The following is a 13,285-nucleotide window of genomic DNA, read 5'->3' as shown; positions in this document are numbered from 1 at the left end:
TGTATGTAACTGTCATCAATTTAATTCGATAGAAATTATAACAAGCTGTCCTCAAAGGGTTAAAGTGGGTACCCTAGACAATATTTTATAAACAAGCTCCCAGTTAAAATTGTTTGCTGTAGAAGCTAAATAGGGGTTGAATATTAATTTCTCTTTGTTTTCTTTTGTTCAGTATTTGCTAAGCAATGTGTATTGCAACCTGACTTTTGATCATAGGCCAAACATGTATCTATATGACAAGAATCTCCTGTTTCATTAAAATGTGAAACCAGTTGGATCTACCCCAGATTTGAATAGATTACAAACTGTGATGCTTACAGAAGTAAATTGTATCCAAGACATCCCCAGGGGATTGGACACATTTGACAGTCATGGTGACAAGAGAGAGTTGACAGGCCTGCCCATTAAGACGATGAACGCGAAGAACAGTGTCAGAAATCTGATACACATGACAGTCTGTCTGTGCTGATTATGCTTTCCTTGAATTGGCAGACTTCATTTCCGACAGATCCTTGTTGTGTCTGAAAGGTAATTTGCAGGTTTCAGTGATTCAGTTAAGTTTGCTGGTATTAAAACAAACAAAAACCTCAATTTGTTTTCACTGTTCTTCATTATGTGTTTGTGTTAGAGCTGGTGAGTAATTAAAAATGCAAAGCACTTTAAATACATTGCCAAGTTAATTGGTTTTGATTGAACATTGATTAATTGATTAAGATGGACAGCTTGAAATGTATCCAACCTTGACGGACTTGTTGAGTTTATGAAAACTGCCACACAATAGATGACAAATATACAGAATGTTTTAGAAGTCTTACATTTATCATTGTCACAAGCTAAAGCTGGAGAGCAATCAGGTCATACTTACATCATTCTTCCGGCGTTCCAGTCTCAGGCTATTTAGCACCCATTATGTGGAATTTTAGACTTGCAAAAACCAGTAAACAAGTGAACCTGGTCTGCAGATTAACTGTCAAACCATTGTAGCAGTTTAAAAAATGCCTCCATACAGAAAAGTGCTTGTTAAACAAGAAGTCAAGGTCTAGAGAAACTAATCTCTAGACTCACTGAACTAATCAGCTACGATATCTTTGCATATCTTTTCAGCAAGAAGACACATTTTGAAGGCATAAAGTGTAAGATTTAGAATGGCAGTTACAATGTTTTACATGGCATACATTTTAGGCTTTACTAAGTTTCAAGTAGTTTATCAATCTCTATTTTTGCTGAGTTTTCCTAGTTCATGTTTTTTATGTTTGGATACATAAAGCAAGAGAAACAGAACACACACAAAAACGGAATTCTTTAAGGTAGACACTTTTATGGTAATTCTAATGCTTTGTTGACTTCAAAATAAGGTTAGAAGTTGTGGTTATACAGTGCACTGCAGAGCATGTGAGCGGAGTGAGGAGTGAAGCGGGACCGTTTTGCTCGGAGCGAGGAGTGGAGTGTGAGCATGAAAAGCTTCTGCCACCGCTCCCGCTCCAAAAGATGTTTTGCAAAGGAAAAATATTTGACACTGTACATGTAAGATATGATCCATAAACGATGCAGCTTTTGCGATGCTCCGACAGTGTTGTGCAATGTAAGAAATCACCCTGTATAATTAAAGCTAACAAAATAACCATTAATACACGGTTTGCACTGTAAGAGTTTTATTACAACAGCGAAAGCCATTGTGTGCCTGTATATGAACCATGTTAATTGCAAATTTCAAGAAGCTTTAACCACATGGTATGTGCAAAAATGTCAGTGTATGTTGGGGTTGTCTTGCGAATGATCCCATCGAGGTGCAGAAGATTCACTTTACCCAAAGTGTTTTCATCACTTCATGTAAAAGTGAGATTGAATTATTCTCCAGGGAAATAAATATAATGTAAAAAAAAATTTAAAACCCAGTTATTGCTGTAATAAATATTTTGCAGACCTTTTTTTTTTTTTCTAAGTGTGAACATGTCAATTATAGTTATGAAATGTATTTTTGACAGAAATTAATGTTTTAATAATCAGTTTCACTGCAACCGGATCCCTGATATTTGTATCCAGTTCGTCGGTTCCAAAGCAGGAACTGGGAACCCGATTTCAAAGGAACCGGTTCGCATATCTCTACATTTTGAAAGCGATTTACACACGCAGTGGAGCGGAGCGTGAGTGGAGCTGGCTGCAGAATTAGAAGCACCGGAGCGGAGCGGACTGAGGAAATAAAAGCCCTGGAGCGAGCGGTTTCAAAGAGGAAGAGAGCGAGGAGCGGCGTTTGAGTGCTCCACTCTGTTCACATGCTCTGGTACACTGCTACCCCATTATAACGTGACCCGTTATAGTGCAGAATCGGTTATAACACATTAAGGTTGTGGCTTCCATTTCCCCCATAATGCAATTTGACTCACAAACGTTAGCATTTATTGTTGTTTTACATTACCGTATTTAAACCCATTTAAGTTGAAACTGGGACATACAGTACTTATAAAGCTCCCATGCTTGCACTGTATTTTTTTTTCTAAAAGTAAAAACAAACTGTCCGTTAATGTTACAAAACAAGTACAAAACAATACAACTGTATGTTATTTATTTACAGTTTACAACATTTATTATAAAAAATATACAATTTAAATAAGAGTGGTGTAAACTTTAAACTGGTGGAACAGCAGTTTCTATTGTACTGTATTGTGGCAATGTGCCCCGCCCCTGTGTGCATGTGTGTGTTATATGTTGTATGTTGCGTGTGGTGTGTTAAATGTTGGTGTATTGTAGTTGGTACACGGTATATAAATGGGTGTGTGCAGCACGAGTATTTAAATTGTATAATTATATTTAGGCACATGCATTTAAAGTATAGTATGTGAGCACGGGGTTGCACAGAATTAATTCATGTGCTGGGATTCAAGTGAATAATTAATTGGTAATTGAATCCCAGCACAACAGTATATATAGACACATTTTCATTCACTCGGGGTTGGGTGAGAGAGAGAGAGAGAGAGAGAGAGAGAGAGAGAGAGAGAGAGAGAGACTTTTTAGATCCTTTATTAAACATTCCAATTAAAATCAATTAAAAATCAATAAAGGTAAAACACAACAAAAATAAGACTTATCAATATTAAAAATCTTAAAATACATCATGTTCTCCTTAAAAATAGATTTTAAACAAAAAAAGGATCATAAAAAATCAATTGAAAAAAACAGTGTTTTCTTTCTGCTAAAAACAGATTAAAGCCAAAATTAATAAAAACACTGTAAAACAATAAAAATAAAATTAAAAACTAGAACAAAAACTGGAGCTCCCCCTCCTCACTCACAGCACACAAGGCGTCTCCAAACACCACCTCTCCTGGAAGTCCTCCGGGTTATTACTGAGTTTAAAAAATTCAAAATCCACTCTTATCCGGCTGACCACCAACACCCTGAACTGCACCACAACATCAGTCAGCCCGGCCCCAGAGATACTGTTCTTTCTGGATTTTAAAATGGCTAATTTTGCCTGACCCATTATAAAATTAATTAAAACACACCTGTTTCTCTTTTTAAAACTGTAGGGAACCCCAAAGATAAAAAGCTCTTTCGTGAACTCCTCGCCTAAGCCCTGCATGAGCTCTTGTAGAAGATGGAAGAGTGGTCCTAGCCTGACACACTCGCTATACATGTGAAACACTGTTTCCTCTGCAGAGCAGAAACAGCACACTGAGCTAATGCTAGCATCAACTCTGTGGAGAAACCTGCCGGTGGACACAATACAGTGCAGGATCCTCCACTGCAGGTCCCCCGCTCTCTTGGTGAGGGGCAGTTTATACAGAACCCTCCATACTGGCCTGCACCCCTCCTTTACCTCCAGACATGCCCTCCACCTTGAATCCACCAACCCCCTCAACTGGTGGGAATGTGATGCCTTCACACACATCTGGTAAATCTTCTTACTCTCTGCTGTATGAAGAGTTAGATCTTTCACTGTGTCTAGGTTTAATAGCATTCCCTCGTTACCTACATCCTCCTCTCCTTCACCTACTGCTGGACACACTAGCAGCCCTGGAAAGATGAAGTCTTGTCTCTGCCCTGTGCCACTGGACATTTCCTCCCTCAAAGCCTCCCTGAACTCAGGGGAAAGAGAACTCCTTAGTTTACTGACCATTTTCTCAGCCAGTCTCTCAGAGTGCCAGCCCAGTCAGCTGTGTAGCAGTCAGCCAGCAGGAGAGCTCAAAGTTGATCAGGTGTCTCAGCCTGGTCACTCCTGCCCTCACAAAACTGGCACAGAGCGTCATTGACTGAAAAAAAAGTACAGGGAAGAGTGGATTGAAAAATAAGGGCTCCTCCAACAGGGCCCTGCCTGTCAGGGACACCTCATCTCTTTTTACCCTCACTGCCCTCCAGGCATCTAAAACACTCAAGTAAAAAGAAGAGAGACCTACTTTAGCTAGTCTGGTACTCTCAATTAAAAACAGGTGTTTATCTATCCCCAGCCCCCCTACTCTGCTGAGGAAAAAACAAGCCAGCCTCTTCCAATGAGCCTCCTCCCCAGCATACAGGAGCCTCTGAACCGCCTGCAGTCTAAAGGCTGACACCCTGCTGGCAATGCTGACCAGCCCCTGCCCCCCTTCATCAGTGGGGAGATACAGGACCGCTGGCCACAGCCAATGTCTCCCGCTCCAGAAAAACTCCAGCAGTATTCTTTGGATCTCCTGCACCATGCCCCGGGGAGGGTCCAGACACACCTGTGCCACAGCATGGAGGCCACCAGATTATTGATCACCAGGACCCTTCCCCTAAAGGACAGCTGAGCCAGCAGTCCCCTCCATCTCTGCAGCCGCCCCCTCACCCTGTCCACTAGGCCCTCCCAGTTTTTCTGCATATATATCTCCACTCCGAAAAACACTCCCAGCACTTTTATACCTGTCCTGTCCCATCTCAGTGCCTCGGGCAGGACAGGGGGGGTACAATCATGCCAACTGCCTGACAGGAAGGTGTCACACTTTGCCCAGTTAACTCTTGCTGTAGAGGCTCTCTGGAATGTGTGCAGGCTCTGCTGTAGTGCCTTGATGTCTCCGTCACTGCACACAAACACATTCACATCGTCTGCGTAAGCGGACACCTTCACTGCGACAGGGGAGGGTGAGGAGGGCACTGCCCAGCCAACCAGCCGGCCCCTCAGCAGGTGCAGCAGGGGCTCTAAGGCCAGTGAATAAAGAATTCCAGACAGGGAGCAGCCCTGCCTAATACCCCTGCACACTGGGAAGGGCTGACTCAGCCCATTGTTAATCTTTAAAATGCTAAAAACATTCAAATATAAAAGCTGGATGTAAGAAATAAAAACAGGGCCAAACCCGAAGGCTTCCAGGGTTTTAAATAGGTATGTGTGGTCGACCCTGTCAAACGCTTTCTCCTGATCTAAAGAAACCAGACCAACATTCAAATCACATGTATTAGCCATTGATAAAAAGTCTTGAATTAAAAACAAATTATCAAAAATGGAACGTCCCTGTATGCAGTAAGTTTGGTCCATGTGAATTACAGTTCCTATGCACATTTTTAGTCTATTGGCGAGACATTTTGAAATTATTTTAAAATCTGAGCATAAAAGCAAAACAGGTCTCCAGTTTTTTAGCAAGCACAGGTCTCCTTTCTTGGGCAGTAGTGTGATTACTGCCCTCCTGCAGCTGAGGGGCAGTTCTTTATCTCGGAGGCTCTCTCCTAGCACCTGCAAAATGTCCTCACCAATCACAGTCCAGAAACTTCAGCGGGCAGTCCATCAATGCCAGGAGCTTTTCCATTTGAAAGCTGTGTAACAGCAGTGGTCAGCTCCCGATATGTTAGTGGCTTATCTAATTGGTGCTGTTCTTCCTCGCTCAGGGTGGGCAAATCCTGGAGCAGCAGGTCTGTATCCTTCTGGTCACAAGGCTCTTTGCTGTATAGTTCAGTATAGAATTTTACTTCCTCCCTGCTGATCTCCTCCCGGCTGTACAGCTCCCTGCCGCAAGGCGTCTGGACGCAATGCATCTTCCGGCTGTCTGCTCCCCTCCTCTCCAAGCCAAAAAAGAAACTGGAGGGGGTGTCCATGTCTTTAAGCTCCATGAAGTGAGAGCGCACCAGCGCCCCCTTCACTCTTTCCTTCAGTAGGCTGCCCAGCATGTGTTTCTGCTCCCTCAGCGTTTGCAGGGTCTGCTCCTGGTGGTCTGTGTCCAGGCTGCTCTCTAACTGGAGAATTTTAAACTCCGGCTCTCTCACCGTGCGTTCAGTGACCCGGTTGAATTGAGTGTGTACTGCTGGCAAAAGATTTTAATCTGAGTTTTGCCAATGTCCCACCACTGCCTAATATTTTTATAATTTGTTTTTTCTTTTTTCCAAATGTTCCAAAAATCATTAAACTGTTTTACAAAAAGTGTGTCCTGTAATAGCTTTAAATTAAAATGCCAGTAGGAGGTGCTGTGAGAGTCAGTGGTAAGTATTACTGTAACTAACAGGCAGTGGTGGTCAGAGAGGCTACTGGGGATGATATTGGCTTTAATGAATTTATTCAAATGTGTGTGTGATGTGGAGAAGCGGTCTAACCTGGCTCTATATATTTGTTGTGAGCGACAATGAGACCAGGTGTACTGTCTTGTATTAGGATGCAGACACCTCCAGACATCAACCAGGCCACTGAACTGAAAAACTGCAGCTAATTCAATTGAGGATTGGGGATTGGGTTCCTCATTATTTCTATCCATTGTAAAATCAATAGTGCAGTTAAAATCTCCTCCCACCACCACCACATCATCATTATCAATATTTAAAAGAGCTTGCTTTAATTTAGTAAAAATTAAAATGCGTTCCCTTCCTTTATTTGGTGCATAAATATTAATAAAAACAAATACAGTACCACCCAACTTTGCTCTTACTTTTAGTAACCTCCCTTTTTCAATTTCTTCTATGTCTAAAATTGTTGCTCCAAGGCTGGGCTTAAATAAAATTGCCACTCCTGCACTGGTGCTTGAGCCGTGGCTCAGCACACACGGCCCCCTCCACTCTGCCAGCCACGCCGCCTCATTCTCCCTGTCTGAGTGCGTCTCCTGCAGCAGCGCAACCCCCGCCCGCTTCTGCTCTAAAAACTCACACAGCTGCGCTCTTTTAAAAGACTGTCTGCAGCCATTCACATTAAAAGAAATAAAAACGCACTTTTCCATAGCAGCTAAAAAATATAAAACTGACAGAATAAAACAAGCAACAATAAAAAAATTCTTAAAAGAAGTATCCATTATAAAATTATTGGTTAGCATCATTAGCAATCTTTTTCTTAATTATTTGTACATATTTTTTAAGACGGTACCTTTTTCTCTTGTCAAACTCCTCTAATGTTGCCTTTCGTGTGACGATGTGTGCCGAGTGGAGGAATAATCTCAAATCGGGGAAGAAGTTTTCAATTTCAACCCCCCTTTTCCCTTTTGTACTTTCCATAAACAGTTTAAATTCATCTAGAGTATAAAGTTTTTTCCCCCTCTTAACGGGTTGGCTATCGGGGATGTCAGAGATAAGCGAGGAGTCAGAGAGCTCCCCCTCCATTTCCTCTGCTCCGTCCTCGCTGTCTGCTCCGCTGTCCACGGCTGCCAGCTCCTCCGCGGCTCTCTCCACCTCTGCAGCACCGCTCTCCTCTCCTCCTCCTCCCAGTACAGCCACAGCCGTCACCGCTGCCGCTGCCTCTGCCTCCGCCTCCGCTTGCTGGGGTTCAGAGAGAGAAGAGCGCTGCACCACGCCAGGTTGTAAGCCTGTCGCCGTGCCGCTCCCCTCTCCCTCCATGTCAGGAGGGACAGACCCCCCTGCCTGAGACTGCAGGCTCCCCTCCAGCACAGGCTCGGGGCTCTGCTCCGTTCCCCGCTCGCTATTAGGCAGACCTGCAGCTTCTTTGTTGTTTTGTTTTTTTTGGTTTTTTTTTTAGCTATCATCACAAAGCCCTCATCATTTTCAGTAGTTTTATTTTGTGATGGACTGTGGCTGAGTCTCTTCAGCCTCGGCTGTGGTGTGGGCGGCTTCATCCCGTTCGGTGGCTCCCTGGTCTCTGCAGACTCCGGCTGGCGCTGCGATGGGGGAGCAGCCTCATCCTCCCGCTCACCCCCAACATCCCCATCCTGCACCCTGCCATCAGTCCCCTGCTCCTGCCTTTCCTCATTTCTATTTTTTCTCGGGCAGGCCCTCCTCTGGTGTCCCTGTTCCCCACAGTTAAAGCACCGCATTGTGTCCGAGCTGACAAACACAACGCAGCCCGTCCCTTCCACACTGAAGCTCCAAGCAACATCAATCACCTCCCCCGGGTTATTCAGCAGCAAAAACGCCTGTCTCCGAAAAGACAGGATGTGCTTAACATTTGTATTTTTGCACCCTAATGGTATATTTTTAATTGGGGACACCAGTTTGCCATATCGGGCAAGTTCATTTGCCAAGGTCTCGTTTTTTAAAAATGGCAGCACATTAGACATGTTTACCTTGTAACAGGGGTTACTAAGGGGGATACTTGGATAAAATCCCCTTTGACCGAAAAACCTTCCTCCACTAGTTGATTGACCAACGATACCTCTTTTAAAAATACGACAAACCTTTTATTCATCCGGGATGCCGACACTATATTGTCACACCCGACCACCTCTCCCACTGCCAGCAGGCACTCCTCCACCGACACACCGGCATCGGGCAAGCAGCTAACCCCGTGTCGGCGGCTGAGAGCCCCCAGCCCTCCAGAGTGAGATCCCATAACGGGACCCCCACACACACACACACAGACTACTCTATAAACGGTAAAGTACAAACAAAGCAACGAAACAAAGATATATAAACAAACTAAACAATTAACAATTAAATATAGATATTTGCAAAAAATATAGTAGCAAAAACACTCTCCTACCGCACCAGCGTTCAAACGCTACCGCCTCTCCGCAAGCTCCTCCCACAATCCCACAATCCTCAGCGAGAGAGAGAGAGAGAGAGAAAAGTTAAAATAAATAAGAACGTAAATATAAGTGTTGTACTCACCGTGTTTTTTTGTCTCTCCGTGCACCGTTTGTTAAGTGTTAGTGCGTTTTGTTTGTCTGTTTTATTTTGGCGTTAAGTGCCGTGTCCTGTTTTGTGTTCTGTTTAAACCTTTACTTTGTTAATAAACGCGGAGTGCTACCATTTGCACTCAGCTTCTCGTCACCACCGTCTGTCTGTGTATTCCTTTCTGGTCTGACGCCACCCACTCCAGCCGTCTTTGTGACACGTATATATTGTAACGACCCAGGATTTATGCTGTTACACAACTGGTCTACGGACCCTGTTTGTGTGTGTAAGCAGGGAAGCGGTACGCTTGCCTCAGCTGGGATTGATTGACGTCCGGGAAGGCGGGGACATGAAAGCCCACATCAACGCAGACAGAGCTGACAGCTGAATCAGACAAGCTGCTGTGTGAATGTGCAAGACTTGTTTTTGGTGTGGCCCAGGCTGACAGGGTCCAGGAATAATCGTCCCAATAAACCTGCAAATTGTGTGTGTCTCCTTCCTTCATTTTCCACAGTACGCTACAATTAATTTGGCTTGTGGGCATTGTAAATCATTTCGGGAACAAAAATGCCAATATTTGTTATAAGGTAAAACACAAATAACATGGTCTCCAATTATGGACCCTGACAACCGCGTTATAACGGGGTAGCACTGTATACTGCAATGACCCGGGGGTCTGCTTTACTACAACAGGACATAATTGTGTGTTAGCAGAGTTCTAGAATGATCTTTGGTGATCAACCATGAGCTCAGCTTGCAGAACCCTATTGCAAGAAAAAAAAGGGATCGACACTTTGCAAGAACGATGGATGGGAGGTGGGGCAGATCATGCATGCTTAGGATTGGTGGGTGATGTGCTGGGGACAGGGATTGGACGAGTTCATATAAGGGAGTGAGGGCATTGGCGTGAAGGAGATCGAGGGTTAGACAGCTAATGGATACTCTTTGTGATTTGACTGCAGCTTAGTTGGCATGGCACACGGCCTACAGTGTGTTTTACATTCTCAGCTGTTACTGTACTACTCGCTTGAAAGCAGCACGCTTTACTTGCTGAGTATAGAATCCCTGCCTGCAATAAACTGAATTTGTGAACCTGCAATATCTGTGTGAGCCTGCTTCATTTCCCACCCGTCGCTACAATACTATAAATTATGGTAAATCCTAGTGTCTGAATAATGCAGCCAGCCTTAATTTGCAACTCCCATGACAAATGTATAATTATCTTTCAAGCCACAAGAGACTAAAGCTTGGATGGGAACAGACAGGACTGCTGCTATATCCATCTGATATCCATTGTGAAAGTTGTATATAAAACTTTTCTTTCAACTTTTGTTGGGATTCTGTTTTGAAATTTTTAATCTAAACACACTCTGCCCCAAATACCATTATAAAATACTACATTTTACTATTGGAGTAAAATCTGCATACACAAACACAAAAATACTGTTTGTCTGACAAATGTAAATTCTGTAGGTATTAGTTAAAGTAGCCGAGGAGTCCAGCTTTTTTCTAACTCCATCCTCACAATTCCTTGTTTGGTAGTGATGTGTCAGAACTTGGTTAGCCTCAATGACGATAGTTTAGGGTAGAGTGACCATGGCTCCAGTTGGTGTCTGTTTGGAGAAAGATCTAATAGAACAGTGGTACTATGTAAAAAAAAGAAGGAACTTTAGTGTGACAAGGCTGAACAGAAATGATTTTTTGTGGCCTTAGTCAAGCATGTCCATCAGGCAGTGTCAGTGTTGTACTCATGTGATTCATTGTCATTAATGTTCTGGGGCCGGTTTTTCAAAACTTTGGTAATCGGATTTCTGCGTTTGATCTGGATTATATTGTGCAATTGGGGTTTTCAAAACATCGAAATGCAATCAGGATTACTGTGATCTGGATTTCATTTTGGTAATCCGATCACACTTTTAATCACAATTAAATGTTTCAATTGGGTTTTTCTGAATATAAAGAGGAGATCAGGATTACTTTGATCCAAAATACCAGTGTTATTGCAATCCTGCTGCTGAGGTGGATTTAGCTTTTAAATGATCATAGAATCGATATTTTGTTTGAATTGTCATAGCAAACACACACTATATGTCCAAATAGAGTATTAGAATATAATATTTACATATTTATTTAAGTTTTGTATCCATGCAAGCAAAAAGGTAAACATGTATTTAGTGGTATAGCTTTAATAAAAAAGCATACCTATACGCCTTCACATACGCCTCCTTAAATCTCGTCTGAGAGATGCTGGACTCCCGACCGACGAGGAAGATGATGAAGATGTCTGAAAACACATATCCTTTTTTCAAAAGTTTTACTTTTATTAAATTTAGATTTAGTTATTTAATTTCTGCTAAGTAGACATAAATAAAATAACCATTATTTCCATGTGTTATATGTGCACTAACATTAAAAGTGATTTAGATTTTGTTAAAAAAAATAATATAAAACAAAATAAAGTTGTGTATTAATCATTATTACCACAATCTTATTTTTTTAGTTAAATTAGGTTATATCATAAATAATGCCTCTTAAAAAAAATAAAAAATAAATAATAACTAGCCTATTCAAAAAACTGGATTTCGTAATCATGATTATTTGTTATCTGGATAAATGTAATCCAGCAGTGATATTTTCTGAAAAACCAGATCAAAATGATCCAGATAAAAGCAAAGTAATCTTGATCACAAAATATAGGATTACAAAATCCGGATCACTCTGATCCAGATTAAAAGTTTTGAAAAACTGGCCCCCCCGTGTTTGCTGAAGCGTAGGTGGTAATCCTCATCTGGATTATTTTCTGAATACAATCTAGAGGTCTCATTAGGGTGGTGTAGGATGTGGTTTTCTGCAGAGCCTTGTGCACATAGAGTCATTTGGGTGGGAGCCTAGAATATAATAAACTAGTCGATCTTTGTAGAACTGAATAATTCAAGACTCCATGGGAACAAGGGTCATTGGATGAAGAAGTTTGCAAGTTCTTCTAGTTAAGAAAATGCCACAGGTTTACTCAACACACCCCTAATAGCAGCTTGTTCAAGCAGTATTATTATTATTATTTATTTATTTATTTCTTAGCAGACCCCCTTATCCAGGGCAACTTACAGTCATAAACAAAAATACATTTCAAGAATCACAGTACAAGTAATAAAACAATTAAGAGCAAGATAAAGTACTGAACACATAAGAAAAAAAAATTGTTAGTCTTCCAATATCCCACAATTATTCTTGTCCCATATATGAAAAAAGGTAAAATGATTTAATCTAGGAAACAGGGTCATCTTCATGTTATGAACTGTGCACATTCTATAAACCAGTGGTCACAAACCCAAATGTGACCACGGGCCACTATGGCGACCCGCCAAAAGGTGCAGGGACCACCACCAGGAAATGTTACTTTTGTTATCTGTAATATAAATATACATACTGATTGGAACGTTCCTTGCCAACTGCTGATTTCCGTCCCTTTCTTTCTTAGGAATATTTTCTGGAAGAATTTCACGTAACCAAGCATTCTTTCATAATGTCTGTGTCACTGAATTCCTTCTTCCATCTCGCAAGAATTCAACTCATTTCATAACTAGCCAGTGTCACCAATTCAGAGTCAGTCATAAAACATTTCAAAGATCACTTTTGTTGCTCGTAAATTTGATTGGGCTGCAGAATTACGGCTTTTAGACTGGCAGAGTCAACCGGAATATTTGTCAAAAAGTTGCTGTGAGTAATTTAAGAATGTCGTTTCCCATTGTAAGTTTTACAGACTAAAAAATATTGGCAAAGAAGGCACATTGGTTATCCATTGCTCTCTACAAACAATAGTCATTTTCCCAACTTTGTTGAAATGACCATTTTTCATGCTCCAGACTTCAGACTTATTTAGCTTCTGGCTAATCCGAAGTCTTGACTATGAATGCCACTAGCACTTGTTTCTGCCACTGGAGCTAAAGCTTTATTTCGAATGATAAATTTATCTATAATTAAGGATCAAACTACTGCATTGTCCCAGCTGAGCAAGTGTATGCTGCTGCTTATCAACCAGTGACGCGTTTGTCCTAGCTGTGCAAAATCCGCCCAGCAACAAGAGCAGGACAACACGAGTAGTGGGAGAACAGAAATAAATATATAAACATACTTCTGATTCAACTAATAAGAACATAAGAAAGTTTACAAACGAGAGGAGGCCATTCAGCCCATCTTGCTCGTTTGGTTGTTAGTAGCTTATTGATCCCAGAATCTCATCAAGCAGCTTCTTGAAGGATACCAGTGTGTCAGCTTCAACAACATTACTTCAACATCA

This window comes from Acipenser ruthenus, chromosome 2 (genome assembly GCF_902713425.1).
Source record: "Acipenser ruthenus chromosome 2, fAciRut3.2 maternal haplotype, whole genome shotgun sequence".
Taxonomy (NCBI): domain Eukaryota; kingdom Metazoa; phylum Chordata; class Actinopteri; order Acipenseriformes; family Acipenseridae; genus Acipenser; species Acipenser ruthenus.
Note: the sequence above shows the minus strand (reverse complement) of the source record.